Raw genomic sequence first — 18,242 nt, 5'->3', positions numbered from 1 at the left:
CGCGACGGACTTTTATACCGCCGCAACTACCACAATGACGGTCGCAAATGGCTCTTAGTAGTACCTCGCCACTTACGACAAGAGTTATGCTCCGCTTTTCATTCTGACCCGTAGTGTGGTCACGGCGGAGTGTCAAAAACTTACACACGGCTTCACCTACGATATTATTGGCGAGGGATGTACACCTTCGTCCACAAATACGTGCGCTCCAGCATTGCCTGCCAGCGACGCAAATGTGTCCCGCATCTCTCCACCGCACCTCTCCAACCGCTTCCCTGCCCAGCTCAGCCATTTGACCGTGTCGGCATTGATATATACGGGCCTCTTCCATCTACTGGCGCTGGCAACCGATGAATTGTTGTCGCCGCAGATCATTTGACACGATATGCTGAAACCACCGCCTTGCCTGCCGCATCAGCAAAAGACATCGCCTCTTTCATTCTAAACAACTTCGTTCTCCGGCATGGCGCACCTCATGAACTGTTGAGCGATCGGGGCCGCGTATTCCTCTCGGACGTCCTGCAGTCACTCCTATCTGAATGCCAAATTATTCACCGCACTACTACTGCTTATCATCCACAGACCAATGGCTTAACAGAATGATTCAACAGAACTCTTGGTGACATGCTATCATTGTATGTTGCATCTGACCACTCCAACTGGGATCTTGTACTTCCGTTCCTTACTTACGCATATAACACTGCCTCTCAAGCCACTACCGGATTCTCACCATTCTTTCTGCTTTACGGCCGCCATCCCTCCAGCACCATTAATACGGTTCTCCCGTACCGGCCGGACCCTGCTGAATGCTCACCTGTTTCTGCGTTTGCTCAGCACACTGAGTCATCGATGAATGCAGACGTTATTAAGAAGCAAAAAGACGCCGCGTTACTCCAAACTTCTGACGTCTGCTGAACACGGCTGCGACGTCTGCCTGCGAGGACCTCCGTTATCCACCCGTTCGGTGCTTTCCTGCTGCATCCGATAATATTGTGCGCATCACTCGCAACGAGATTGAAGCTACCTCCCCAGTTATCCTTCAGGAACGTAACCCCGACGAGTCCCATGCAACCATTTCTCTCATCCATACCGTTGTGCGTCAAGAACTAGCAAGCGCAGGATAACAGACGCTTTGGCCAGTCAACGAACCTGGCAACCACCTGCCAGCCACACCTGAGTTCCGCAGACACCTAACCTTTCACCCTCGTTATCAGCCTTCCGCAAAATGGCGCACTTCCGATGACATGCCCATCTGCTTCTGTTGTGGATACGCTGGAAATATTTCCCGCTATGGTCGAAGTGCTTGGAACTTGCAGCATTTGCCGAGATATCAAAACATCCTACTTCCCGAGTGCCGGTACACAATGACAACGACAGCGCTCCGCCATCAACGCCAGCACAATAAAACCACTCCCCTTCGCCACCCGGACACCTGCCCCGCTCACCTCTGCGTCGTCGCTCCCCTTTTCCCTCATACTGCCGCCACTCATAAGAAAACTGACGGGCGCAGTTCCGAAAGGATAGGTGCCCACGACGACTCGACCCGAAAATCCTCTGCTCACACTACCTGGACATCACAACCTCATTAACGTAGACGTGCACGGTATACCTGTAAGCATATTTAGCGCCAGCAAACAAGGACGGAAGGGAGACGACACCACACCACTTCCCTTGTTTGCTGACGCTAAATATGCTTTCAGTTTACCAACACGCCCAACAAATAGTAATGCTGCTATACCTGTGATCGCGGTCATTGACACGGGCTCCCATATATCTGTAATGAACTCAAAGCTCCGTATTCGTCTGAATAAAGTTCTTACCCCTGCTCCGATCAGTGTCGTCCGCGTAGCCGATGGTACGACTCCGGTTGTTGCTGGGTTGTGTACCGCCAGTGTCACTGTCGCCGGACGCCACATTTCAGGTTTCTCTTACGTTTTGGATCGTTGCCCACATGCAATCATCTTAGGACTTGCCTTTCTCTCGGCGCATTCGGCTATTACTGAGTGTTCTGCAGGGGTTATCTAGCTTGCCTGACCTCATGCTGTTGAGCCTGAAGATCCTGCACCGAGTCAACTGTATTCAGCTGATTACATTCGTGTGCCACATCTAGCCATGACGTACATCGACGTCTCTCCTGATCCCCCTGTTTACGATGGCGATTACATTGTGTCACCCAACGCTACCGTCCTCTGTTCGCAGAATGTCATGTTCCCGTACTCCGACATCAGAATAAAGGGCAATACCGCATGTCTCCCTATTGTGAATATTGCACTATGCCCTCAAATGATCAACATCATCATCATCAGCCTGGTTACGCCCACACAAAGGCCTCTCCCATACTTCTCCAACTACACCGGTCGTGTACTAATTGTGGCCATGTTGTCCCTGCAAACTTCTTAATCTCATCCGCCCAACTAAATTTCTGCCGCCCCCTGCTACGGTTCCCTTTCCTTGCAATCCAGCCCGTAACCCTTAATGACCATCGGTTATCTTCCCTCCTCATTACATGTCCTGCCTATGCCCATTTCTTTTTCTTGATTTCAACTAAGATGTCATTAACTCGCGTTTGTTCCCTCACCCAATCTTCTCTTTTCTAATACCTTAACGTTACACCCATCATTCTTCTTTCCATAGCTCGTTGCGTCGTCCTCAATTTAAGCAGAACACTTTTCGTAAGCCTCCAGGTTTCTGCCCCATACGTGAGTACTGGTAAGACACAGTTGTTATATACTTTTCTCTTGAGTGATAGTGGCAACTTGCTGTTCATGATTTGAGAATGCCTGCCAAACACACCCCAGCCCATTCTTATTCGTCTGATTATTTCAGTCTCATGATCCGGATCCATGGTCACTACCTGCCCTAAGTAAGATGTATTCCCTTGCCACTTCCAGTGCCTCGCTAACTATCATAAACTGCTGTTCTCTTCCGAGACTGTTAAACATTACTTTAATTTTCTGCAGATTAATTTTTTAGACCTACCCTTCTGCTTTGCCTCTCCAGGTCAGTGAGCATGCATTGCAATTGGTCCCCTGAGTTACTAAACAAGGCAATATCATCAGCAAATCTCAAGTTACTAAGGTATTCTCCATTAACTCTTATCCCCAATTCTTCCCAACGCAGGTCTCTGAATACCTCCTGTAAACACGCTGTGAATAGCATTGGAGAGATCGTATCTCCCTGCCTGATGCCTTTCTTTATTGGGATTTTGTTGCTTTCTTTATGGAGGACTACGGTGGCTGTGGAGCCGCTATAGACATCTTTAAGTATTTTTACATATGGCTCGTCTACACCCTGATTCCGTAGTGCCTCCATGACTGCTGAGGTTTCGAACGAATCAAACGCTTTTTCGTAATCAATGAAAGCTATATATAAGGGTTGGTTATATTCCGCACATTTTTCTATCACCTGATTGATAGTGTGAATATGGTCTATTGTTGAGTAGCCTCTACGGAATCCTGCCTGGTCCTTTGGTTGACAGAAGTATAAGGTCAGACCGGACAGGCCGCCATTGGAATCTGAACCTGGCACCGTTTAACGTTAGAACGTTATCTACTGAGGCTAGTCTAGCAGTGTTATTGGAGGAATTAGAGGGTAGTAAACAGGATATAATAGGGCTCAGTGAAGTTAGGAGGACAAAAGAAGCATATAGAGTGCTAAAAAGCGGGCACGTCCTCTGCTGCCGGGGCTTAGCGGAGAGAGAGAACTAGGAGTCGGATTCCTGATTAAGAGGACATAGCTGGTAATATGCAGGAATTCTATAGCATTAACGAGAGGGTGGCAGGTCTTGTTGTGAAACTTAATTAGAGGTAGAAATTGAAGGTCGTACAGGTCTACGCCCCTACATTCACTCATGATGACCAGGAAGTCGAAAGCTTCTATGAAGACGTGGAATCAGCGATGGGTAAAGTCAAAACAAAATACGCTATACTGATGGGCGGCTTCAATGCCAAGGTAGGCAAGAAGCAGGCTGGAGACAAGTCAGTGGGGGAATATGGAATAGGCTCTAGGAATAGCAGGGGATAGTTATTAGTAGAGTTTGCAGAACAGAATAATATGTGATTAATGAATACCTTCTTCCGCAAGCGGGATAGCCGAAAGTGGACGTGGAGGAGCCCGAATGGCGAGACTAGAAATGAAATAGACTTCATACTCCGTGCTAACCCTAGCAGCAAACAAGTTGTGGACGTGCTCGTCAAGGTGCGCTGCAGTGACCATAGGATGGTAAAAACTCGAATTAGCCTAAACGTGAGGAGGGAACGGAAGAAACTGGTACATAAGAAGTCAATCAATGAGTTAGCAGTAAGAGGCAAACTAGAGGAATTCCGGATCACGCTACAGAATAGGTATACGGCATTAACTCAGGAAGAGGACCGTAGTGTTGAAGCAATGAACGACAATCTTATGGGCATCATTAAGGAGTGTGCAATAGAAGTCGGTGTTAACTCCGTTAGACACGATACCAGTAAGCTATCGCAGGAGACAAATGATCTGATCAAGAAACGCCAATGTATGAAAGCATCTAACCCTACAGCTAGAATAGAACTAGCAGAACTTTCTAAGTTAATCAACAAGCGTAAGACAGCTGACATAAGGAATTATATAACATAATATGGATAGAATTGAACATGCTCTCAGGAACGAAGGAAGCCTAAAAGCAGTGAAGAAGAAACTAGGAATAGGCAAGAATCAGATGTGTGCGTTAAGAAACAAAGCTGGCAATATCATAACTAATATGGATGAGATAGTTCAAGTGGCTGAGGAGTTCTATAGAGAGTTATACAGTACCATAGCACCCATGACGATAATGTGAGGGAGAATAGTCTAGAGGAATTTTGAAATCCCACAAGTAACGCCGGGAGAAGTAAAGAACGCCTTGGGAGCTATGCAAAGGGGGAAGGCAGCGGGGGAGGATCAGGTAACAGCAGATTTGTTGAAGGATGGTGGGCACATTGTTCTAGAAAAACTGGCCACCCTGTATACACAATGCCTCATGACCTCGAGCGTACTGGAATCTTGGAAGAACGCTAGCATAATCCTAATCCATAAGAAAGGGGACGCCAAAGACATGAAAAATTATAGACCGATCAGCTTACTGTCCGTTGCCTACAAAATATTTACTAAGGTAATCGCAAATAGAATCAGGAACACCTCAAATGATACCCCACGGTATCTATCTTGCAACCCTACCCCCAGCCTCCCGCTATCATGTTTCCGTCTTAACTGAGCCTTCTGCACCGCCTCCTTGAGTGTGGCAGTGTTGCAGGGGCAAATACCACTCATACTTCCGAGAAGCGTCAGTTACAATGCTGAGTTGGAAGGGAAACTTTACAAATACTTCTTCGGAAGTTCAAGCATCTGACCAGTAAGTAGTTGAGCATGACTAGGGGAAATATGATCAATTTCACAAATAGCACCATTCCAAAAGAACTGGCCCACTGCATTGATTTCTCAGGTGACAACTATTTTTCGAAAAGCCTCTGCGCGCGTTAATACAACCTGAGGCAGGTTAAATCTAGGTCACATGGAATCGAAAAATACAGCAGCGGGTGTAACACTTAAATTTGCTATCTCGCGAACATGAGCGAAAACTTCAATTTGAAAAGGTTTGCTCGAAAGGAAAACTCACGGCCGTAACGCTGCTGCCCATCGCCAGTTGTGTGAATAAAAAAAAAACGTCTGCACGATCAATAGACACTTCGTCGATATTTGAAGCAGATCGTTAGTGGATATCAAGAAATGTGCACTGGATAAGAGCGAAACATCTAACCGACTGACTGACGGAAGTAAGGCTCACAGGATAAGTTTTCTCTATCTGCACCGATAATGCAGCACGTACTGTGCAATTAAATCGCCCGTAATGCGCAGCAATTACCGCACTCGATTGAAGTCACCATCGCAGCGAAGCGCTATTTATTTCAGTACCACGAAAAACAAGGTATTCACCTAAGTACAGCGGCGGTTTACCTGTCGGCAAGCCCCTAACTCGCATATGACTAAAGCAAATGTCACGGAGTCCAAACCCACGATTGCTGAAGTCAAACTGCGCTCGCACGAATATCGCGCACGTTATACGCTTTCGACACGCACAAAAGCGCGCGCAGAACGTCTTGCAGCCGACACGACGGCAATGGCTAATCTACGTTCGAGAGTAGCTCTTTCAAAAAAGTAAAAACAAGCAACAATGTGACGTCACATCCTGTGAAAAATAGTTGTTCTCCTTTCTCACCTTCTCTCAGCTCACGCATGCGCAGCGATCACGGAGCACTCGGGGGCTATGTTCAGGTCCATAGGAGCCCATACGTTCAAAACATGGCGGTCCATCGGCGGTCCATAGGGTGCCTCGATGTCCTCCTCGCCCGCCGCTCCGTTCAGGGTGGAGACAAGTGCGTCGTCTGCTACGGCGTCCGCCATGTTCTTGCCCGCTGCGAGCGGCGCATTCTTGGCGCGCTTGTGGATGAGCGGTTTGACGGAAGCAATGCGCTTTTTTTTTATTAGTTCGATTACTTCGATGACGAATTTCTCTACTATTAAGAAATATTATTGCACCGAAAAAATATGTGCGCATTCCCTAAGGCCCCTCTTTTATGCCAGCTCAACTTCGTGTTTCTATTTAATGTCGTTTTAAAGCAGTTGTTTGGAAGTACCCTCGTAAAACGCGTTGCAACCAGTGAGCAGCGGCCTGGCGTGTTTTTTTTACGAACTGTAAATACAGAAATTAAGTTGCGCGGCAATAACTTTGTTTCACAGTGAGAAATGATGCGTTTAACACAAGCGTTCATAGAGGAATGCAAAAATTGCTATGCTGCCAGCATTTCTGTTCTTCGCGAACAGTTACGCCGTGAACCTGTGTTACTTGTGAGCATGTTGGTATGCAGCTCTGGAAATTCCTATTGCATAAGAAGATGCCGGTGGTAAAGAAAAGAGGTCAATAAGTGACGAGTAGATACGTGATTTCAGTCACGACGTTTGTGTCGCTATGCAGGTTTTTATTATGTCAGCTGTCAGGAGGCGTCAATTGTCACAGGTCTTTCGTAGATCTCAGACCAACGACCAGAAACTACAAAGAAGCCTTGAATTAACTTGAACAAAATAAATTAGAATGTCAGCTTGTTGCTCAGCTCGATAAGTTGAAAAAAAAAAGCTGAAAACTTGTACAGACACAAGGTGAAAAATCAGCACGCACAGCAAAGTAAGAATGAACACATGAATGAAAACTATATTAAAAGAGTAACACAAATGAAACGAAAGTTTTTTTAATTCTGGCGATATGCATTAAAATTTAATTTCAGTGTTCACTGTAGGCTCACTCCTGCACACGTCTTGCTTGCATGCCCGTCAAGTCCCGTTGCCGCGGCTTGACGCAGGTGCACACGCAGCCCCAGTCGCGCGTAGTTTGACACAAAGAGCTTTTCCACTGTTTCTTTGGGTTCCTGACAGGCGCCCGTTACGCCGCACCGCAACATATTTGTCAAGTATGCGGTTACAGCCTTCAAAGGAGATTTCATGGTGAAAACGCTTTCCGTCCAGGTGGTGATACCATTAAAATGTTTCTCGCAAGATTTGAGAACTAGCATGACTGGATCGCTTGGGTAATGAAAGTTGCTGCCTTCAGAGACGTATTCCTTGAGGGACGTCAAGTACGCATGCTCACTGCTGCTTGAGCCTAACAATGCAGGTTTGCACTTCTCGCAGTGGTCAATAGGTTTGAGGATCCCTTTGATAAGAAACCCACCGATATGAAACAAAATCTCGCACTCAGCTGATGTTAGCTCTTCGACAAACGGGATCTCCGCGTCGTCGATAGCTTCAATATCGGCTGCCGCTTCTTCTTGCATACCTGCCGACAGCAGGTCGATCAGGTACTGTGCGCCATCGACATCGTAGCTAGTCGTTGACGGTGTGTGGAAGAATTGGCTGACACAAACACCTTGAGTGATTACTGCACAACGGCACGCAGCAGCCGGACATTTTGTGCCGACAACACCCAGCGAACTCGTCGCAGCAACGTCCTATAGCACCTGCACCGTGCAGCGCGCGCGGCGGGCATGAACATGGCGGCGGTGGCTAGAACGAACCGGTTCTGGCGGCACCGGCGCCGTCAAAGAATGTCTCCACCCTGAACGGAGCGGCGGGCGAGGAGGACATCGAGGCACCCTAGCGGTCCATGGGGCTTAGCGCCATCTGTATGTGGTGGGAACACTTCCGGCGGAAGAAAAAATAATGTGACGCCATGTCCGTTAAAAGCAGAAGTGACGTCATTTTGTTTTCGAAGGCGCGAAATTTGTTTTGTTGTTCTTCCTTTGGAGCTATATATTCAAATGCCCCGCCATTCGATTTGATGGGCATTTCGAGCTTTCAGCGTGGAAAGCGATGCAGAAAAAGGCCAGCCGTACGGTTGTCGAAATAGCATCCCTGCACAGGACATACTTTCTTTGGAGGCCGACGAAAGCTTTAGGTGTAGAGTGCTGATCCTATTGTTGGATGCCAAGCCCGTCGGCCAGCGCAGTCGCACGAAAACAACTACACAATTATCTGGCGGTCGTAACTCACTACTTTTGACTGAACAGATTAAAAAGCAATGAAGCTACCCGAGTCACCAAATCCAGACAAACTTCGACAAGCAAGAAAGCACAAACTTTGAGGGGGGCGTATTTCAACATGTGATACGAGTGCGCATTTCTGCCCATTTCAAGACGTGCATTGCATTGCGAGTGATAGTGGCGTCAACGGCGCCTGTAGCGATGGGCGCTGAAAAGAAATGCATTTAATAATAATAATAAAATTAAACTTGTATTTTCTTAACTCGTCACGAATATATAAAATTGACTAGGAATTTTATTTTCGTTTAATGAATCTTACTGTATCTCGTTTGAATTAAACAACGCGTTTTTGTTTCTGAATGTTTGTTCCCTCCAAACATAGTCGCGCTTCAATCGCTGCTCCCATAACCACCCATGCTGATGTCGGTGACAATCTGTACTGAACCGCATTTCGCCCGAAGCTTCGCGACCTATTTAGGTCGACCTTGGAAGAACGATGAGAGCCTGGTCTTTAAAGGCAGTTGATCCGATGATGTCAGGGACGATGGCGATGCCGAATCCATGGGAAATGAGGTGACGTTCCAAGGGTTTTCCTTCGATGTGGCCGGGCAACATTGTTCTGGCTGTAGATCTGGGCTGCGCAGGGGCGAGTGGCACCAAATGTCTGATGACGCATCAGGCTGTGGTGGTGGCTCACCGGTGAAGCATATCGATACCATCTGCATCGAGAAGCAAAGAAATATTTGGAACGTCCGCATCGTAGCCGCTCTTTCCCGCCCACTCACGTATCGAGAACACGTATGTGCCGTGCTTAACACCTGCTTCACCTACGCCGTGCATCGGCCCGGCATGGCACTATTTTTGGGATCGGCCCATTTAGGGGGAGTTCTTAACGCATGCTCCACTTCCGCCGCGAATCGGCCCGGCATGGCGCTATATTCAGGATCGATCCACGTATGAGGCAGTGCTTAACAATTGATCCACCTCCGGCGTGGGTCGGCGCGGCATGGCACTATTTCCAGAAATAACACGCGTATAGGGACTGCTTAACGACTGCTTCACCTCCGCCGCAGGTCGGCCCGGCATGACACTATTTTCGGGATTTGCACACGTATGGGGAGTGCTTGGCGCCTGCTTCACCTCCGCAGCGGATCGGTTCGACATTCACTATCTTTAGCATCGGTCACCATATAAGGAGCGCTTAACGCCGGCTTCACCTCTGCCGCGGATCGGCCCGACATGGCACTATTTGCGGCATCCGCCCACGTATGGGGGAGTGCTTAAAGCCTGTTTCACATCCGCCGCAGGTCGGCCCGGTTCGCACTATCTTGGGGATCGGCCCACGCATGGCGAGCGCTTAACACCTGCTTCACCTGCGCCGCGAGTCAGCCTGGTATTGGACTATCTTCCGGATCGGCCCATGTATGGGGCGTGCTTAACGCCTGCTTCACCTCCGCCGTGGGTCCGCATGGCATGGCACTATCCTCGGGATCGGCCCACCTATGGGCATTGTTCAACGACTGCTTCAGCTCCGCTGCGGGTCGGCCGAAGTGGACGAAAAAAGAACTTGCCGCAGGGGGGAACCGAACCCCCTGCGGCAAGAGCGAACGTTGTAGCGAGAGCGCGCAGCGATATATCGCGCCCCAAGTGTTATGCGACGCGTGTCAGTTCCAGAAAAGTCTATTGCGAGCAGCGTAACCGTCAGGACACTGCCTATGCAAATCAAGGCGATCCAACCCTTTTCTAACGTTGTAGCGAGAGCGCGCAGCGATATATCGTGCACCAAGAGTTATGCGACGCGTCTCCGTTTCCGAACGGTGTATTGCGAGCAGCGTAATCGTCAGGAGACTGCCTGTTGCAAATCAAGGCGATCCAACCCTTTTCCAACGTTGTAGCGAGAGCGCGCAGCGATATATCGCGCCCCAAGTGTTATGCGACGCGTGTCAGTTTCAGAAAGGTCTTTATTGCGAGCAGCGTAATCGTCAGGACACTGCCTATGCAAATCAAGGCGATCCAACCCTTTTCTAACGTTGTAGCGAGAGCGCGCAGCGATATATCGTGCACCAAGAGTTATGCGACGCGTCTCCGTTTCCGAACGGTGTATTGCGAGCAGCGTAATCGTCAGGAGACTGCCTGTTGCAAATCAAGGCGATCCAACCCTTTTCCAACGTTGTAGCGAGAGCGCGCAGCGATATATCGCGCCCCAAGTGTTATGCGACGCGTGTTAGTTCCAGAAAAGTCTTTATTGCGAGCAGCGTAACCGTCAGGAGACTGCCTGTGCAAATCAAGGCGATGCAACCCTTTTCTAACGTTGTAGCGAGAGCGCGCAGCGATATATCGTTATGCGACGCGTTTCAGTTTCAGATCCAGCGAAAGCCTCGTCCCGCGCGGACCAGCCAAAGCGTGTGCAGCGAAAGAAAGCGCTTCGTACCGTCGGAGAACAGGGCCCACAACAAGCAAGCGATTCGAAAGCGCGCGGGTTATGCAGCAGCTTTCCGGTACTGTCGGGAGCTGGGAGCCTGCGCGCGTGTGATCTGGTAACTCTGTGCGCTTCGAAAACGGCGTGTTGCATTCGCTACATTTGACGGTGTTTTTTCCCGTCATATTTGGCAGGCAGTCTGGCAACATTGACCCGCAAAGCTGGCAACAGGTTTTAACCACACCAGTCAGAACTCTGCCCGAACTTCTACCAGTAAGATTCAGTACACGCGAAACTAACTGCGGCACACAGCCGAGCTGCTTTTCGCTAACTGCGCCACTACGCCGAGCGCGGCCACTGTGCTCGAAAAGTACCCCAAAAAGTAGTGAAATCAGATACAATAATATCTATGGTCAGAGAAAGCGCCAGAACTTGTCCCGGTAAGATTCAGTACACGCGAAACTGCGTCACACGGCCAAGGTGCTTTTCGTCAGAAAGCCAGGTGTGGCGAGCGTGCCCAAAAACTACCGAAATATGTCATAATTATGCTTGGGCTCATAGAAAGCGTCGCAAACATCTCCCAGTACGAGTAATTTACTCATATTAACTAGGCTTGGACTGCGGAGATGTTTTTCGATAACTGCGTCACTATATAGGTTCAGTTTTGTGCAGTAAGCCTAAATGTGCTTGAAGTGCGTCGCAGACTGTCAAACAAAACTCCTCACCTTGCTGTAGTCCAGTAGTGCAGTGGTGCCGTGTCGAAATGCAGACGGAACACAAGAGAACGCCGGGAGCCCAAAAAACGGGCTACATCCAAAAGAGACGGGTCGCCGAGCACGCGAGCTTCACATGCGCAGCCGGCCTCGCTCACTCCTGCGGCTTGTCTGGCGCATGACGTATGCACGCGCGTCTGGCGTGCCGCTAGCTTGTTGCTAGGCAACGCAACAAAACGTTGCAAAGTATAGGTTCATTTACACGCAAAACGTTTTCACTTTTAGTGGGAAGGAATAAAAAAATAAAACATTGTCTGGAAGTTTATTTCACATTCTTTTTTTCTGATGCTCGCGTAAACTAACGGATGGTGTTGAAACTAGGCGTGACGTGTTTCCTGTTGCCAGTTTTTGAAGAGTGTCCCCTCTTCTTGAATTTCTTTCTCTATGGTTAGGGTATGAATATTAGAGAGTTTTAGAATAGGGGCCCCAAACGTTTTGGGGCCCCAAACAAATAACGTCGACGCCACTGCGCATGCGCAATACGCAAACTGCCTTTGGGTTTTGCGTTGGGAACGCTATTTCACCGATTTAGCGGGAGCCCAAATAGCGGCCCCAAAAGTTTTGCGTCGGCAAACATGGCGGCACCCATCGAAGCGACGGCTCTAACCTAGCACCAAAATGGGTTCGATTCGCGGTAACGCGTGAAGTTCGCAAGCTAGGAGAAGTGACCGCGGTTATCGCTTTCTCTCAACTAGCGTGTGTTATGAAGATTGACTCATTAGACGCCGATGATATTGAATTCGATTGTGGATTTTATGGCTCGTAGGCCTAACACGGCTAGGCTTGGCTGGTGAAGGCTAGTAAAGTTGGTTTGCTCAAAACTAAGCGCAACTAATTGTTTGCTGCTTACAGAATAACCTCTAAATTGTAATTAAATGCTAATACACAAAAGTCAAAATTATTATTCCTATCATAAAATGGTATATCTTATTTAATTATTTCTAATAGCTTTTATTTGACGCCGTAGTGGCGCTGTCAGCGCAAGACGCTATCCGCAAACGTAAAACCCTATTCTAAAGCTCTTCACTCCTACGTGCCCCAACGCTAACACCCGCAAAGCTCTTTGGGGCCCCAAACTATTGGGGCCCCTATTCTAAAACTCCCTATTGGCTGCCATTTTGGTGCAGCCTTCAATGAACTGGTCGATAGTGGAGGTCAGCCATTTCAGGACGTCCTCTATTTTAGATAAGCGGGCGTCAAAGGTTTCGAATTTTGCATCAAGGTCGGAGGTAGAGGAGCGGGGAGGTGCCTTGCGCTTATTGCACTTGGGCTGGTCGGTGTCCATGTTGGGGTCATTGGTGAGGTCGGAGGTGAAAGCGCGAGCCACCTGCTGCGGCCGCGGTTGTGGGTGCGCCTGTGCAGACTCAAGGCTATGAATTTTAGCATTTGCCTGTGCTAACTGTAGCTGTAGTTGTTTAACCATTTCTGCCCGTTCCCTTACCTGGGGGTTGGGCAGTTGGCTTGTGGCTGGTGGAGGGGTCTTCCACGCGACCTGTTTTGTGAACTTGGTAACCGGCCCGTCCTGAGGGGTTGCCTGGGAGTCCCGAGAGCGCGATGGGGAGCGGCTAGGGCTGTTGTGACTGGAGCTGCTGCTTTGCAGTGGTGGGAAAGCGTCATATCCTGGGGGTCGTTGTTGGCGGCCGCGGCTGCGAGAGCGAGACTAATGCCCACGTGACAAGTTGCCGGGGTCAGTTTCAGTGTCCGTGGAGGATTTGGAAGATTTAGGTCGGTTGGTAGGCACGGTTGGTAGGCACGTTGGTAGGCATTTTCCCTTTATTCAAACGGTATTTACAGGTTCTACTGCCAGTGGGATGTGGGCCTTTGCATACGATGCACGTGGCTTGACAAGTGGGTGGTTGGCCGACTGGTTGAGGTTCGTGGGCCACACCGCAGCGGCAGCGAGTGGGTTGGTGCGGTTGTGGGCACACATCTGTTCTGTGACCTAGCTTGCGACAGTTGAACCAAGCCTCCGGGCGCCCCTTGTAAGGGAAGACTTCGAAAGTGAAGCCCAAATACCGCGTGTATCGGGGCAGCTTGGTGTTGGCGAACGTGACGACAAAGTGTCGTGTCTGGCCCATACGCCGCGCAGCAACGATAGGGATGTCGGGATTGCGAGCCCGAAGCTCGGCGAAGATTTTGGCGTCACTTTCATAGCTGTAAGCCCGGTACAGAATCCCCCGCACGGAGTTGTCTGGGGCTGGGGCGTAGGCGGCAACCGGGACTTCTGTGGTGTCGATGGTGATGGCGCGGACCTTGGCGTAAGACACTGCACGAGCACTGTCAGGCGTGCTCACTGTCACTGTGTTGTTAGTAGGGTGGATTCTAACCTGGTCGGCAGTAACTACCAGGCGTTGGTCGACGGTGGCGGCTGCGTAAATGGCAAGAGCCAATCGGGTGGGGCCGACGGTGTGGAGGTTGAGTGTGCCCTGCGGGCGAAGGACTATCTTGAGGTCGTCCGAGGGCAGGCGGGGAAGCGGGTGCTTCCTGGTCGGCGGTGGAGGGCGGCCGCGTTGCCGCGCATTCGGGGCAGGCAGCGTCGTGGCCGGCGTGTGGGCTCCGGCAGGTTGTTGTTCAGACGGAGATGCGCGTCGGTAGCGGCGTTGCACCTCGAACGCCGTTCATTTGCCGTCGGTTAACTCCTCGGCGGTGATATCGGAGCCTTCTATGGTGTAAGGCATCTTCGATGCGGCGTTGGGTGCGGCAGGGTGCGGTGTCGCCACCGCAGCTGCGCGCGAACGCGTCGAGGTCATGGTAGCTCTTAGGCTTAGCTGCCGCAGCAGGTTTGGCCAAAAGAAAAAGGTCGAAAAAACATGAAAACTTCCTTGCCTTGGTATGGAAAGCGCAACACCGCGTCCGAAGCGGTGGTAGCAAGTCCACGGCAAAAAAAAGTGAAAGTAAGTGGCCGGTAAAAAGAGAAATTGCCCGAAAATCATGGAGTGCATATGAAATGCGTCCGTTCACTCCGAGCGCTGCAGCGCCACCCCGTATGGGGAGCGCTTAGCGCGTGCGTAACCTCCGGCGCAGGTCGGCCCGGTATTGCTCTACCTTCGGGATCGGCCCAAGTATGGTGATTGCTTAACGCTTGCTTCACTTCTACCGCGGGTCGCCCGGCAAGCCACGATCTTCGGTATCGGCCAACTTATGAGGAGTGCTTAACGCCTGCTCCACCTCCGCCTTGAGTCGGGTCGGCATGGCACTATTGTCGATATTAGCAGACGTATGATGCTTAACGCCTGCTTCACCTCCACCGAGGTCGGTTCGGCATTGCACTTTCTTCGGCATGGGCCCCCGTATGGGGAGTGCTTAACGCCTGCTTCACCTCCGCCGTGGTTCGCCCCGGCATGGCACAATTTTCGAGATCTGGGGTGCGATATTGTAGATATTCTATTACTTTATTTAGGCCTTTTGCCGCCATCACCGCGCAGCCATTGATCGAAAATGACCGAGCCGCGCCCATTTTGTCTTTCAATCACGCGACGTCAGGAACCCGCAAAAACTGTAATCGTCATAGTGACGTTGACGCACTCATTATGCGGAGCATAAGGCAAGGATTTTTGGCACGGCCAGAGGCAGGGTTGTTTCCGAAGGCATAAAAAAAAATAGTTGTGGCTCTTCGCCGTCGGTGACGTGAACACGGAGAGCCAGACGAGCGCGTTTGACATGTCGGATGACCATTTTCGACGGCGTTTTCGCCTCTCCAAGGGAACGGTGCGGTTGTTGTGCCAGGAACTGGCGGGGGAACTAAAAGCTGAGCGAGCAACCGGACTGTCGGTGGAGCGGAAAGTGTTGTGTGCGCTGCGCTTCTTTGCTACCAGGAGCTTCCAAGCGTCCGTTGGGAGCGAGGAGACGATCCGTGCGTCGCAGTCGACGGTGAGCGAGTGCGTGCGACGTGTGGCAGAGGCTGTCGTGAACGCAGGGGCCCGCGACAAGTGGGTCCATTTTCCAAAGACAGCCGAGGAAAAGGCAGCCGTGAAGGAGGGTTTCCTTCGGCGCGGCGCTATCCCCGGCGTCATCGGATGCGTAGACGCCAGCCTCATAGCCATTATCGCACCCAAGGGTGAGCGCAAGGCTGTGTTCATGTGCCGCAAGGGATACTACGCCTTCAACTGCACGTTCGTAAGTAAAACTCACGTTTTCTGCGATCCTTTTTGAAAGTTACGTTGCTCTCGTCAACGGGCACTTTCTCTGGTTTACGTTTTACCTCAGATCTGCGACGCGGACATGAAAATCTTGGCCTTGGACCCTCTGCGACCGGGGTCGGACCACGACGCTTTCGTCTGGCGGACGACATGGTTGCGCTGGCGGTTCCAAGCGGGGCGCATCGTGAATCCCGGGGAATACCTCCTCGGTGAGAAAAAACATTTTTTTTTGGCGCAGTCACACTTCAGTAGCGCAGAACGCCGTGTCCGCTCCAACCCAAACTTTTAACCAAACCACAAGAACATGAGTAAGTCCGGAGTAAAAAAAGAAAATGAGGACATTGACTGCCACCATTGGCAATGTTCAAAGTGTTAAGTTAAAGCACATTATGGGTGTCTACGAGGAGCTGACGAAAGCAACACGTATTGGTGCTGAAGAAATGAACACACATTAGTGCTACTGCTACTACTGTCATTGATAGCACCAACAAGTGTTGATCTCTTGTTTGTGGCAGGCACCGAGTAGTGCACTTGTAGATTGGTTAAGAGTTTGTGTCGGGTATGGACATGCTCAACTCATGCTTTTACGTGGGACTTGCAACCCTGAAGTCTACCTTTGTTGAATGATGCTGTAGCTTTCCTCAGTTGACAACTTGCCTCTCGTCAGCGGAGTACTCAATGTACTATTTCCATCTTTGTGCAGGTGACAGTGGCTACCCCTTGGAGCCGTGGCTCCTGACCCCGGTTCCTGGCCATCCTCCAGTGCACACAGCCGAGGGACAGTACAACACAGCACATGCCGCCATGCGTTCCGTAGTGGAAAGGTGCATTGGGCTCTTAAAGAGCCGTTTCCGCTGTCTTCAGCGATATCGCACCCTCCTCTACGAGCCGGAACGTGCAGCCAACATTGTCGCGGCATGTGCTGTGTTGCACAACCTTAGCCTTTCTGAAGGCGACATAGAATCAGGCGATGACAGCGATGACGACAGCAGCAGCGGCAGTAGTAGTGAGCTTGACAATAACGGCGACCCCATGCCACACAGTCTGCCCCGAAACACGGGGTCTAGAACGCACTACTTGAGAGGGCGGGCTGTTCGCGACAATGTGATTGGCATGTTTGGCACAACCCGTGCGCAGCACATGCGTTATCTGAGGAGTGTGCGGCGGCAGCTGCGACGTCAACAGCAGCGTCAGCATCGCTAGGTGCATGCACAGTTTTAAATAATTGCATTGTGCATTTCATGCTGTGAAATTGCAGATACATTTCCCATGCTAAGTTGTAGTTGATGTCTGCGTAATGCAAAGCATTCATGATTTGTTGAGAAATGTAAAAGTTGTTAAAAAATTAAATTATGAGGTTTTACGTGCCAAAACCACTTTCTGATTATGAGGCACGCCGTAGTGGAGGGCTCCGGAAATTTCGACCACCTGGGGTTCTTTGACGTGCACCTAAATCTAAGTACACGGGTGTTTTCTCATTTCGCCCCTATCGTTATGCGGCCGCCGTGGCCGGGATTCGATCCCGCGACCTCGTGCTCAGCAGCCTAACACCATAGCCACTGAGCAACCACGGCGGGTACATAAAAGTTGTGTAGTAAAGGGTTATGTAAAGCCTGCATTTATAGTAAGTGAAACTATCTTTAGTGGTGACATATGAGATTGAAAGCAAGCTAAAAATAAGTGCATTTTCAATGTGTCTGCCAGAATTTGCTTGTTGCTGCTGTCGTCATCTAGATGCATGTAGCCTGCAGAGTTTTTATTCTTACTCGTATCCCCTTACGCATTGATGGACATAAGCGCCTGTCTCCTCACTTTCTACTAGCACAGAGAAGCTCACAAAAGCCAAAAGTGTACAGTGCACGTCACACCTTCCGTTCCATGGAACGTGCTGTTGCACGCGCAGCTTCTAGGTCCTTCACCATTTTGTCTCGCAACAACGGCAATGTTCCTTTCGAGTGACGAAAATGCCGTCCAACTGGTCATCCGACATGTCAAACGCTGTGGCTCCCGTGAAGTGTGTGCACGCACGAGCAGTTGATAGATTTCAACAAAGTGACCTCACTTGTATATAGCAGAACTCAGCAATGTTATACAGCAATATTTGTACAGTGCAAGCTAGCACTAGAAATGTGGTTGCGATGTGTAAATAAAAGCACTAGAGGAAAACTGCACCTTTCTGTATTTCAGCCTTCAACATACACTTGTTTATGTACGCATCACATGCGACAGTCTCTACCAGGCACGTACCCAAGGGGGGGCCCGGGGGGGCCCGGGCCCCCCCGAAATCAAGTGTCATACCCCCTCTCCCCCTCCCCACCCACGCCACCACTCTTCACACATTCCTAAAGCGCCGCCAGATCAATGTGGAGAC

Source organism: Dermacentor andersoni, chromosome 6, assembly GCF_023375885.2.
Source record: "Dermacentor andersoni chromosome 6, qqDerAnde1_hic_scaffold, whole genome shotgun sequence".
Taxonomy (NCBI): domain Eukaryota; kingdom Metazoa; phylum Arthropoda; class Arachnida; order Ixodida; family Ixodidae; genus Dermacentor; species Dermacentor andersoni.
Note: the sequence above shows the minus strand (reverse complement) of the source record.